The 13747-nt window shown below is 40.7% G+C and overlaps 1 long non-coding RNA gene across 3 annotated transcripts in view; it reads left to right on the top strand.

Annotated features, from left to right (window-relative positions):
* The first annotated feature begins 5507 nt into the window (after positions 1 to 5507).
* The window catches only part of LOC122239464, a 75543-nt gene continuing 67303 nt past the window's right edge, over positions 5508 to 13747 (top strand). For all 3 annotated transcript variants that reach the window (XR_006218619.1, XR_006218620.1, XR_006218618.1), the window contains exon 1: positions 5508 to 5616. This is a non-coding gene — a long non-coding RNA (uncharacterized LOC122239464). The remainder of the gene's footprint in view (positions 5617 to 13747) is intronic.

A 13747-nucleotide genomic window follows, 5' to 3' on the forward strand; every position in this document is an offset into this window, starting at 1 on the left:
TGTTTAACTGACTGAGCCACCAATCCAGGGAAAAGTTGAGTTCCCCGTCCAACTTTTTTTTTAATTGCTTTGACTATTCTAGTTCCTTCAGCTTTCCATTAAAAAATTTTAATGAACTTGTAGATTTCCACAAGAAGATTTCGCTGAGATAGCTTTTGATTGGAATTGCAATGAACCTATAGATCTATTTGTAGTGAATTAACATCTTAATGATATTGAATTTTCTAAACCATGAACATGGTATTACCATTTCATCACTTATTTAGATTTTCCCATCAGTGTTTTGTAGTTTTTTGTATGTTTGTAGTGCAGATATTACACATATTTTGTAAGATTTATACATAAATATTTCATGTATTTCAGGGATATTGTAAACTCATTTATTAGTTCTCGTGACTTAAAAAAATTTTCCTTAGCATCTTGTAAACAAATGATCATGTCTTCTTAAAATAAAGATAGTTTCCTATCTGGATGCCTTTTATTTATTTTTTTTGCTTTATTGTACCTCCAGTACAATTTGAATAGGAGTGCTAAAAGCAGACGTACACACCTTGTTCCTAATCGTAGGGGAAAGCATTCTGTCATTCACCATTAAGATGTCAGCTGTTAGTTTTGCCATAAATGGCCTTTATCAAGTGGAGGAAGTTACTTTCTATTCCTACTGTCCTGGGAGTTGTTGTTGTTGTTGTTAATCAGAAATGGAATAGCATCTTCTTTTCTTTTCTTTTGTGCATTGAGGTGATTATATAGTTTTTCTTTTTTACTCTGTTAATATGGTTAATTGCATTGATTTTTGAATTTTAGACCAAGTTGCATTTCTGGAATAAGCCCCATTTTTAATGATATATTATCTTTTTTTATGTATTCTTGGATTTGATCTGTTAGAATTTTATTATGGGTGTTACATCCATGTTCATGAGATTGGTTTATAATTTTGTAATGTTTCTTTCTAGTTTTCATATTAGAATAATGCTGGCCTCATAGACTGAATGGGAAAATGTTCCCTTTCCCTTCTCTTCAATTGTCTTGAAAAATTTATATAGAATTTATATTATTTCTGCCTTAAATGTTTCATAGAATCAGCAGTAAATCCATCTGGGCCTTGAGGTCTTTGTTTCTGCGATGGGAAGGTTCATAACTCTAGACTTTGTCTCTTTAGCATATATATAAGGATTTTCAGGTTCTCTATTTCTTCTTGAGTGAGTTTTGGTTGTTGGTGTTCTTCAAGGAATTTGTCCATTTCATCCAAGTTGTCAAATATATTGGCATAAATGTGTTCAGATCATCTTCCTTTTGTTCATTTCAATGCCTTTAAGACCTGCAGCAATGACACCTCCTTCATTCCTGATATTCTTAATTTTTGTGATAATTTTTTTAATCAATCAAGGCAGATATTTATTAACTTTATTGATTTTATTAAAGAATCAAGTTCTGTCTTTATTGATTTTCTGTATGGTTTTTCTCTTTTTTTGTTTCACTTATTTCTGCTCTTATCTTTATTATCATTGCTCCCTTTCTCCTAGTTTCTTCATATGGAAGTTTAGGTCATTTGTTCAAGATCTTCCTTCTGATACAGCATATTTATTAGCTTATAATATTACCATATATATTTCCTTCTAAATATTGAGTTAGCAATATTTATATTGCTAAGTTTTATATGCTGTGCTTTCATTTTAATTTAGCTCAAAACACTTTCTAATTTCTGATTTCCCCCTTATTTCTTCTTTGATCTGTGGACCCCATGGCTTATTCAGAAATGTGTTAGTTTCCAAATATGGGGTTTTCCAGATATATGTTATTTCTCATTAATTTCACTGTGGTCAGGCAGAGCACAAGCTTTGTAGGATGCTAATCATTTTAAATTTAGTGAAATTTGATTAATGACTTAGAATACAGTCTATCTTGGTAAATGTTCTATGTGTACTTAAAAATAACGTGTATTCACCAGGCGCCTGGGTGGCTCAGTCGGTTAAGCGGCCGACTTCGGCTCAGGTCATGATCTCGCGGTCCGTGAGTTCGAGCCCCGCGTCGGGCTCTGTGCTGACAGCTCAGAGCCTGGAGCCTGTTTCAGATTCTGTGTCTCCCTTTCTCTCTGACCCTCCCCTGTTCATGCTCTGTCTCTCCCTGTCTCAAAAATAAATAAAATGTTAAAAAAAAATTAAAAAAAAAATAACGTGTATCTGTTGTTGTTGGGCTGTTTCAATGACATGTGAGCAGACAGAAAACATACAAATGAAATTAAGCCTGGCAAACTATTAAGTAGCGCAATCATGGAAGAATTTTCCAAACTATATTTGTAAGTTATGAACATCAAGGTCTCTTATAATTCAGCAAAAGGGCAAGGAATTTTGTTCTAAGCACTCATAGATATAATCTCATTCAATTCACATAACAGACTTTCAGGATAAAAACATCCATTCTGGTTTTATTGATTAAGTTACTTGGACTTGTAGCAACTGAATAAATTGTCTAAGTTCATAGAAAGGGACAGGGTGGAGCTTTGAGCTAGAACCTGAAAAGTCACTCTCCTAACTGTAGTGCTGTTGTGCTTGAGGTATGGAGAAAGCCTAGAATTTGGAATCAAAAGTCAAGTGTGTCCTTGGGCAAGTCAACCTCTTTTTGATCTATGCAATGAGTAGAAGTTTCTTCCTAACTCTTAGGATTTCAGTGGGGGCTCAAATAAGATGAGTTATGAGTGCTTTGAAAGCTCTGAGGTAAATCAAGAGGCATCACTATCTGATTAACAGCACTGTCAGGAGGGCCATGTGAAGATAGTGGGACTGGATGTGAACAGACAAAATGACTAAAGCTCAACTCTACAGAGGTGAAGGCTGGGGAAAACCGTCTCTAAAATTATAAAGTGTGTAAATCCAAAATTTTAAATTACACAGCATCTTTGAAAGATTGAAAGGGTCAAGTTCAGGACAAGTAAAAGAAAAAATTACCTTATAGAGAAAGTGATAAATTTATGTAACACATTACCCCTGGGGTGTTGTACATGCTGAAAACACAAATGGATTAAAGAGAGTTTTGATAAACTTGCAGATAATAGTTAAGGAATTATTAGGAGGTGCTAGGATTCTTCAATACATGCCCCTAAGCTCTCAAGATTGAAATCAAGAAGATTCCTTAAAGTCTCTCAGTGCTATCAAGTTAAAAACAGAGCTGGTCAGTAAGTAGTTATAAAATGAATATATATATTCAGGACTATCACAGTGGTTGATAAGAGACCCTGGAACAGAACTGGGCTTAATTCTGAATTTGACATGGGCGAGTGGGAATTTATAGCCAAGGAGTGGGGTGGAAGTCAGTGGATAGAAAATTGCTGAGAAGAAACATCAGGGATAGAGAGATTCTGACTCAACTGACCTAACAGGATTCTTGCTGAAGACAGGCCAGGGTGAGCAGACCCCCTGGGGGGAGGGGGAGGATGTGGAACCCCATCAGATATCCAGGGCAGGGGGTCCTGGTTAACTGACTTTAGCAGTTCTTGCTAAAACTGGATTTTACAAGAAAGTGCACAGATAGGCCTAGGAGAAGGTTCAGGAGACTGACTAAAGTTTGGACAAGCATAGAATCTTTGTCAGTGCCTCTGTCAGAAAAGAGGGCTGGATGAGGCCTGGGTCAACCTCCCTGGACAGAGCTGATCTGAGAACACAGCACCTGTGGCAGCTGTATCAACTGTCAGCTTCTTTCACAGGACCTTTGGGATAGCTTTAATGATAGAAATGTTGAGTTTGAATTATGGTCAGAAAAGAAGAATAAGGGGTAGGCCACTGTGCACCCCTCCATCACCAAGTGGGATCCTGGCAAGGGCCCCGGTTTCCCTACCCAAAGAGCAAGCTGTGGATATATTGTTAGTCTCATATTACACTCTTCTTTAGCTACCCACTTTTGAGGCCACCGTGGAGACTGTGTTATCTCCCAGAACTGCTCCACTTCTAAGGTTTCAAATCCCAAGTGTCTCAGCGTCTGACCCCAGCATCCTCCCTTCCAGGCCTTTGACTCTTCAACTCCTTCATGGCATCTGGTTTTCTGCCTCCTGCTTTTTTTTGCTGTCACCCAGCCTTCTCTGACTCTGTTTCTACCTCCTCCAGTCCAGATCCTTCTAAGCAGCATCTTCAACTTCTGTACCTCATTCCTCTGCCCACCTTCTTGAGAACCTCCAACTCTGAGTTATCTCAACCAGCCCAGATCGCCATCCCCAAACCTAGGCTGCCGAGTGACGTTAGCAAAAGTCCCACACAACCTTGGGTGGAAATCAGCACTCCTTCACTGGCTTCCGTGCTGCTCTGCAAAGCTTCTCATCCCCTAGGTAATGCTCCCACTTCCTATAGGTCCACCAAGAATCCCCACTGCTTCTCAGCCCCCCAGTAACATCCTCTGCTCTAGCTCAGCAGATGACTTTGACCCCTGCTGTCAGGTAGCCCCCTCCACTTCTACCTACACTCTGTCTTCGTGCACCTGCACCTTCATCCCTTTCCCATCCATCTCAGAAGAGGTGATGTCCTTCTGATGTCCACGGTTAATTGCTCCAACCGAGTTGGGTACCACAAACTATCCTATTCCCATCAGGCTTTTGCTCTATTATTCCTTCTTGTAAACATTTCCCCCTTATTTATTCAACCTCACTTTCTTCACTGTCTCCATCCTCTTACCCCATGAACACAGTCAGGTGTCCTCTATCTTAAAATTAAATAAACAAAGAGCCTGTCTTGGTTCTTGGACATTGTTAACTACTGTGAGGATCTGCATTCCTTCACAGCTGCTATTCTGGAACTTGTTGCCTACACTCACTGTTTCTGCATTTCAACCTTCCATGTTTTTCTCAATACTTTCATGATGCTGAGAGTTTATCTTTCTGAGAGCCACAGACCTGGTTGTAAGTGGGTATAAGGGAATGAGGCCCACTAAGTCATCAGTGATCTGTGACACCGAAGCAAAGAGATTTGGTGCTTTAGACAAACTGTTTTGTCCCCCAATCTCAGTATAATGAAGATAACTTACTTGCCATGCCTGTCACCTAGGACAGAAGGTAATAAACAGGAAAGCATGTAGAAGGAATATAAGCCACAGTTTTTTTTATAAAGTTCTCCTTTCTCTCTTGCTTCTAACTAGCAAACACTTTGAAAATGGGATGGTTCATGGGGTGCCTGGGTGGCTCAGTCAGTTAAGCATCCAACTTTGGCTCAGGTCATGATCTCATGGTCCATGAGTTTGAGCCCCGTGTCGGGCTCTGTGTTGATAGCACGGGAGCCTGGAGCCTGCTTCAGATTCTGTGTCTCCCTTTCTTTCTGCCTCTCTCTCTCTCTGTCTCTGTCTCTCTCTCTCTCTCTCTCGAAAAATAAACATTAAAAAAAAAGAAAAGAAAAGAAAATGGGATGGTTCAATCTTGAAACAGACAACCAACGGGGGTTGTGGAATATTCCAAAACAAAGTATGGAATCTTCAACTGCGGTGAGGCATTGTTGCCTGGAGGCAGCAGAATCAGCTGGATGACCTTTTGAGGTCCCTTCTAGCATGCAGCCCCTCTGAACCCCAAGGAACAAGGACTGGGGAACAGTGTGAAGGAAATGTTGTTCGCACCTGTCCAGTCTGGGGCCCAACTGGTAAAAGGTGAGAACACACTGGAGAAGTCAGGAAATGGCTTGAAGTTTTCTCATTTTCCATCCGTTTTGGATCCTGACTCCATGTGTCGGGGGTGCAGGAGCTCAGATTTCATAAACAGGGTCTGTGGAGGCAGGAAGCTCACGCCGTGTGAGCTGTTTGCTTCCATCGCTTGCCCACGTCTTACAATTCTCTTTCCTCCTTTCCCTTTCTGGTTTCTCACCCCCTTGCCTCTGGCACTGTAAAATCTTGGCAGGCCCTGGAGCCAGATTTATTTGGGTTGAATAAACAGTTAAATGAGGTTTTATTTTCTTGTTTCTGCCCTGAATTGGAGGAAGGGGAGTTACAATGCTAAGCTAGCCTCTTGGGAAGCCATTACATAATTCTGCTATTCCTCCAGGAAGATCTCTTATAAATAACCCTTATTTACAATAAATCATCAAGATGTTGAGGAAAATCAGGTCATTTCATACAAGAAAGGTGAGCAAATTGAAGGAAATGAGCCAGAGGCCCACATTTGGAAAAGGACACCTCTCTGCATTTGTCCAGCCAGTTCTTTTGAGCAGCCGCCCTGGACTACTCCTTTGTCCTTTTCCTAAACAGAAAAGCTGCCCTTGAAAAGGGTCACTTTGACATGATTGATCATGGAAGCTAAGAGGTGTCTCATAATTTATTTCTTTTAAAAATGCTCATCAAAGAAGTGACTTAGTTGGTGGCTGTAAGTAAAAACTTGTTTATTAATCATATTTTGCTCTTTTTAATCACAATTAAAATAACTTTAGAATCAACAATATTTGTTTATTAATCAAAGACTCCAAGGGTTTGGATACATTCAGGGATGATTCCATCCAGTCATTACCACCCATTCACTAGGACACCAGAGACTCTTATGAGTATAAGGAGCGTGGGTGGTTTTGTTTCTCTTTGTACATTTCTGTACCAATGATATAGTGAAAGTGATGAAGATAAAAAAGGTGGTGCGTGTGTGTGTGTGTGTGTGTGCGCATGTGCTCATGCATGTTTATGAGTATGGATGTCCCAGGTAGTTTCATTAAAAAATTTTTATATTGAACTATGTAATTGACATACAGTATTCAATTAGTTTTACGTATACAACATAGTGACTCAACATTTGTGTACATTGCAAAGTCCCAGGTAGTTTCATTTAAAAATTTTCTTATTGGGGCACTTGGGTGGCTCAGTCGGTTAAGGGTCTGACTTCCGCTCAGGTCATGATCTCACAGTTCATGGGTTTGAGCTCCGCATCTGGCTTTGTGTTGACAACTCAGAGCCTGGAGCCTGCTTCGGATTCTGTGTGTGTGTCTCTCTCTGCCCCTTCCCTGCTCACGCTGTCTTTCTCTTTCTCAAAAATAAATAAACATTTAAAAAAATTTAATAAAAAATTTCTTATTGAACTATATAGTTGACATACATTATTTAATTAGTTTTATGTATTCAACATAGTGACTTGACATTTGTGTACATTGCAAAGTGATCACCACAGTTGTCTAGTTATCATCTGTCACCACCAGATAGTTTCATTGACAAGGTGACTTACCCACTGTCCAAAAGAACAATTCTAAAAACACAGCAGGATCATAGATGTGATATCATACAAAATAATGGATAACACAAAATAATCCATTTCTCTTTCCACCACCACCCATACTCCTTCAGGCTTCATCTGATGATAGGATACCATCCAACAAAGAGTATATCCAAGTAAGATACACACACACACACCTCCTACATAGACATTTTTCAAAAGGAAAAATCTCTCCACAATTCTTGCCAGCATCTAACAACCCACACTGCCCTGAGGGTTTTCAGCAGAGATAGTCTGATGTAAATTTCACTTGTAGCAGTTCTCTTTTCAGGGGAGAAGCCAAGTGGCTGTTTGCCAAATATTTATATTGCATTAGATAATGGACAAGAGAATGCCTAAGGGCCACGGTGAAGAATCTTAAGCCATTAGAAAGTCTAATTTCTGGTGAAGAAGCCGACGTATAAGAATGAAGGTAGCTCGGTTAAGCTCTTCCCAACCAGTGGAGGAAGTGGACAGGCCAAAGCTGAAGTTCTAGTTTGAGTTCTACAGACTAATGTGCTATCAAGTCCCTTGGTCTACATTTCCTCAACAGCAAAAATAAAACAATAAAAGAAAAAAGAAAGAGAGAAGAAGAGGCTAGACTTGACTATCTTTAAAAATCCCTCCTCTTCCAATGTTCTGGGGTTCCAGAAAATATTCAAGGCCTGGAGACCTTGTGATTTTGTGTGGAAGAAACAATGGAGGCAATCAACTGCTGGTCTGTGAGATCAAATCTTTATGTCTTTTGAGAGCATTTTAAGAGTTGCCTCATCTGCTTGGCTAAGGAAAGCGACAAATGGCATCCTCCTCCACCCTCCTACTCCAGTGTTAGTCCCATCCGTCCCAAGAGGATGCTGCAGAAACCCCTATTAATGTCTCCTCGATTGTGGCCAATAATAATGATGGTAATGATAATGATAATGTAATTATCCTGGTTTATTGATGTCAAGTGCATGTTGATTACAAATGGAACAGGAAGTATTTACTTGCCTCCTGCTTCTCCAGGCTGGTTGTGAAATCAGAGCTGGGCTTTGGAGCAAGCATGAAGCCTGCACCTTTCATAATTGTAATGGGATCCAGATGTGGCTCAGTCCCACGAAGGCAAGTGATGAAAGCAGTAAATGGGTCCCATGCACATATGCTCTGCCCAGGTGGGGTCCACTTCCAGCTCCCTCTCTGTGAGCCAATATTGTTCTGCCTTTCCTCCAATTAACTCTGATGATGGAAAAAAGATTAAAATGCATCCCCTGCGGTGGCTTGCACATAGTAGGTGCTTGATCACATTTATTCATTTATGTTCCAGTGATGGCAGGGCATCTCAAGGAAAGTGGTCTGAAAGCCTGTGTACATGTGCTGTTCTTAGGGTGATTTGGGGTGAGATGGACATTTCTGGATATCAGAATGGATTAGTGGGAGACCAGCACCACAGTGAAGGAAGAGCCTTGCAAAGGAACCACAGCCGAATGCTAAGAACTGAGCCCCAGGGATGGTGAAAAGGGCAGAAGCCAAGTGTGAAGAGCTGGGAAGTCAAAGGGCACAGCATCTTGGAAGCTGGGAGGTGGGAGTGTCAGGGAGGGAAGGGTGTCTCTCTTGCTATTGGAAGCCCTGAAGCTCTCACTGTCCCATTACATTCATTTCCCTGTTGGAAGGCAGTGGGCAAGGCTTTCCTTCTTTCCCTCTTTTATTTTCCCGGGTATTCACCATCCTGTCTCTCTACGTACCTCCACCCAAATTTTAAAGCGTATTTCTGTGATATCAAGTTCATTGTTTAAAAACATTTCTGTTTCCTCAGCTGAATATAATAAGAAAAAGTTGTGATTTGACATGGTTTATGGACAGGCAGGTCTTCATTAAATTTTTAGGAATATCCACTTTTCACAAAAATGGGGACGAGTAGGAATTCTTTTTTTTTTTAAAGTTTATTTATTTTTGACAGAGAGAGAGAGAGAGAGAGAGAGAGAGAGACAGAGCATGAGTGGGGGAGGGGCAGAGAGAGGGAGACACAGTATCCGAAGCAGGCTCCAGGCTCTGAGCCGTCAGCACAGAGCGACACAGGGCTCGAACTCACAGACTGTGAGATAACGACCTGAGCTGAAGTTGGACACTCAACTGACTAAGCCACCCAGGCGCCCCACGAGTAGGAATTCTTAACACAAAACACTCCTAGAGAGAAATTAACAAAAAATTAATTATTTTTTTAAACCAAAAAGAAATAACACATTCAAAGAGTCTCTTTACTTATCATAGAGATCCAATTGCCAAATAGTTTAACATAGAAGTGGCTTAATTTGAAAACCACACTATGTTGTAATCTGAGTTAAAAAAAAATATTTGTGATTTTCAGTTTTGCTCTAGTGTTCTAGAGCAATTTAACATTCTATTTGTAAATTGTAGGTTTAAGAAAGAAATTTCATGTTGGGAGTACCTGTCTGGCTCATTTGGTTAAATGTCTGACTCTTGGTCTCTGCTCAGGTCATGATCTCATGGTTCATGAGTTCAAGTCTCACATCAAGCTCCATGCTGACAGTGTGGAGCCTGCTTGGGATCCTCTCTCTCCCTCTCTCTCTGCCCCTCCCCTGCTTGTGCTCTCTCTCTTTCTGAAAATAATAATTAAAACTTAAAAAAAATTCAACTCTGGAGGTTTATTGCAATATTTAGATTATCATCAGGAAATTCCATGATTCATAGGATTGACTATTTGAACTGAAGCTGATTTGATCAAGAGGCAAATTTTTTATTTTATTTTATTTTTTTAATGTTTATTCATTTTTGAGAGACAGAGAGAGACAGAGTGCAAGTGGGGGAGGAGCAGAGAGAGAGGAAGACACAGAATCTGAAACAAGCTCCAGGCTCCCAGCTGTCAGCACAGAGCCCGACACGGGGCTTGAACCCATAGATTGCGAGATCATGACCTGAGCTGAAGTTGGCCACTTAACCAACTGAGCCACCCAGACGCCCCAAATTTTTTATTTTTAATTAAAAAATGTTTTTTCCTAATATGCAAATACACATGTTTATTAATACAGAATTTAGAAAATGCAGATAAATCAAAACAGAAAAATAAAAATGAATCCCATCCTTCATAAATTATTCATTCAAGTGCATTTATTAATATTTAGTTAATATTGGAGATATTGGAGAATGGAAAGGAGCACTAAGGGGCCCACCCTCAGGACGAGAGGCATAAATGGGGATGTCCTAGGCAAACCAGCACATATGGTCACCCTATTTATCAAACACCTGCTGTGCCCCAAAATTGTCAGTGCCGTGAAGACAGCAGTAATCAGAGCCTATATTCTAGTGTTAGCATTGGGTATATATTCTTCTAGTTACATATATGGACATCTTTTTGTCCCTTTATGTAAAAACATTGTGTATTTCACCATTTTAATGAAAATCTTTTAAAGGGTACAGTGCATGCTCCTGACTTCTTCCACAGAGGATCCTCAACATCGTTTTGCATTTTCTAAGGAGGCAATGCTAGAAAGAGTAGCACACCAACCCAGACTCCTGTGTCTTGTACCAACCATGAGGCTTTGTCCTGCTAATTCCTCTTCTTTAGTCTCAGCTTCTTCATTTGCAAAATTTGAGCAGAATTTGGACATATACTCTGCTCAGGTGCGGTCGTCTTTTGGCTCTCTCTCTGTGAGCCAAACCTGTCCTGCATTCTTCCAGTTAACTCTGATGATGGAAAAGGGATAAAATGCGTCACCCAACACCAAGACATCTTTAAAATCTGTGACTCTATAGTTTTGTGATCTCTTCTAACAATATGGGCCAGATTTGGATAAGCGGGGATAAATTCTGACTTTTCCAACAAAAATAAGAAAGAAAACATTTCTCCATTAAGATGTACTTTATAATGTGATGAATATAATGATTGTATGATGGACATGTTAATTAGCATCTATGTATGTTATTGATCCATCAAGATGCTTTATTTTGCAAAATGGCTCTCAAATACTTGCCAGGAAGTATTTCTTACATTATTCAGGAGGATAACTTTGTAGGTAAGATGATCAAGTGTAGCAGATGATGCCAGCGCCTGAGCTCTGAGGACAGACAACACTGTTGTCAACAGTAAACACGAGATGTTTCTCTGCTTTGGGGAGTATTGAAGAAACTCAGTATTGTCTTTGCTTGTGGTGTTGTCATAAAGATGCTGACAAACATATTCTTTTCTTCTGAGTCTTTGCAGAGGGAGAGTGAAATTCCATGTTCCGTCCGCTTGTCTTTGGCTTTCGCCTATTACTCCCATGTTGGCAAAAATGAAGAGACTCCTATTCCCTATGATTTGGCAGATTGTAACATTAAATGTGTTTTGAAATACATTCAATGAGCAAATCTACAATTATTTACCAGCAAACTTTTCCTTTAAATTTAATGAGATGTAATTTTATAATGTCTATATATTTTGTAGCACTAGATTCAGTTAATTCTAAACCTGTAAAGGACAACCAGAATAACTATATGCATGCTTTTCAGTAATCCTCAAATTAGCATATCCAGTCATAAGAGAAAATAAATGATTTCTTTTTTTTCTTAATTTTTTTAATGTTTATTTTTGAGAGAGAGAGAGAGAGAGAGAGAGATACAGAATGCAAGCCAAGGAGGGGCAGGGAGACAGGGAGAAAGAATCTGAAGCAGGCTCCAGGCTCTGAGCCATCAGCACAGAGCCCGACATGGGGCTTGAACCCACGAACCATGAGATCATGACCTGGGCCGAAGTCGGACACTCAAACAACTGAGCCACCCAGGCGCCCCTAATGATTTCTTTTAGAACTGTTTTAACTACCCATTAAAAAAAAATTACTATAATTTAACCTGGTTCTCAGCCTGTTATGTAATGTGTTAATCAGGAGTCTATGTCTAGTCTGCCATTCGTGTGTGAAAGTCCTGTAATTCTCCGGTGAATGGCTGAGTGTCAGTCCTGACGGGACTGGCAGGAAACTGGAGGAAGGAAATGGGGAAGCAGGGTGTGCAGGCACCCCGGAATGTGCAGAAATGTGGGCCTGGTGGCCTGAGATCTTCTGATTTATAAAGATAAGCCAGAAGCAGAAGTTATAATGAAAACTTTTTGATGTTAGCTAATTTTTAACGCATTGTACAATTTCTCCGCCCAAAATCTGTGGGCCAGAATCAGCCAGTGGGCTGCTAGGTGATGACAGCTCTTCCTTAGATGCCCAGCAATGTGAGGAGCCAGACTGGTGGAGATCAAGAGAAATGAAACAGTTGTAGTACTGGCTGTGTAGGAAGGACCAGGCTTACTTGAGGGTGCCAAAAGAATGGGGGTTTAAAGGCAGGAGCATAGTTGCAGTTGCCCTGGACTTAGGATTTAAAGACAAGGACTGAACATGGTAAAGGAAGAAGGGAGTCTGTTTCCTGAGATAGTTTATACACGGGCATGAAGGTCTGCCAGTGCAGGAGGGAGCACCCCTCCTCTGGCTATAGCTTCGTTCAACGCAGCAGTGTGTAACAAAGGCAGCATTTGGCCTTGCTTGGGTCAAGGGTCAGTGGAGAGAGATGACTGATGAATGAGAAGCCTGTGGGGCTGATGAACTCTGGCACCAGTCTGAGGAGAAGTCTAGAACCAGCTCAGAAAGAGAGACCTGGGGGTGGAGCGGTAGGAGGTGGGAGTGTGGGTGTTGCTGAGAAAGTGGGAAATAATTACCAAGAGACCATTATAGTCATTTTGGAAGCTTCTGGGTTTCTTCATGCTTATTATTCCTTTTACTACCCCTGTTGGTGTTCTTGTGATGGTTAGTGGGAAAACCCTGAAAAGGAAGCAAGAGAGCGTGTGTGCTTATTTGGAGGGCCAGAGAAAAGAAGATGGGAAGTATGAGGACTCTAGGAAAATTTCCCATTGGGATTAGGAAGTGGCTCCATGAAAGGAGAGGAAAGCAGGCCGAGTCTCTGGAGATTTGAGAAATTTGGGAGAGGGAAGGGTTGCCTGAAATACCAAGCCAGGAAGAAGAGCTGAGCCCAGCGCTGTGCTGGTTGGAGCCTGGGACTGTGCTTCCCTCCCATCTCATGCTGCCAGGCTCCATATGGGATGCCTAGTTTTGACTGAATTTCAGACAGACCCCCAAAATCTTAGTATAAGTATGTTCCATGCGATATCTGGCATGTACTAAGAAATTATTTGCTATTGGGGCGCCTGGCTGGCTTGGTCAGTAGAGCATGTGACTCTTGATCTCAGGGTCATGTATTCAAGCCCCATGGTGGGCATGGACCCTGCTTTAAAAACATTTTTTAAAAGAAACTACTCATTTTTTATTAAACTTAAAGCTAAGTGAGTGTCTTATATTTTCATTTGCTACATGTGGCAACTTGCTTCTGTTTTTTTTTAATTAAAAAAAAATTTTTTTTTACATTTATTTATTTTTGAGAGACAGAGAGAGAGCACAAGCAGGGGAGGGGCAGAGAGAGAAGGAGACACAGAATCCGAAGCAAGCTCCAGCCTCTGAGCTGTCAGCACAGAGCCTGACGCGGGGCTCAAATTCAGGAACTGTGAGATCATGACCTGAGCCAAAGTCAGACACTCAATTGACTGAG

Source organism: Panthera tigris, chromosome B3 (assembly GCF_018350195.1).
Source record: "Panthera tigris isolate Pti1 chromosome B3, P.tigris_Pti1_mat1.1, whole genome shotgun sequence".
NCBI classification, from domain to species: Eukaryota; Metazoa; Chordata; class Mammalia; order Carnivora; family Felidae; genus Panthera; species Panthera tigris.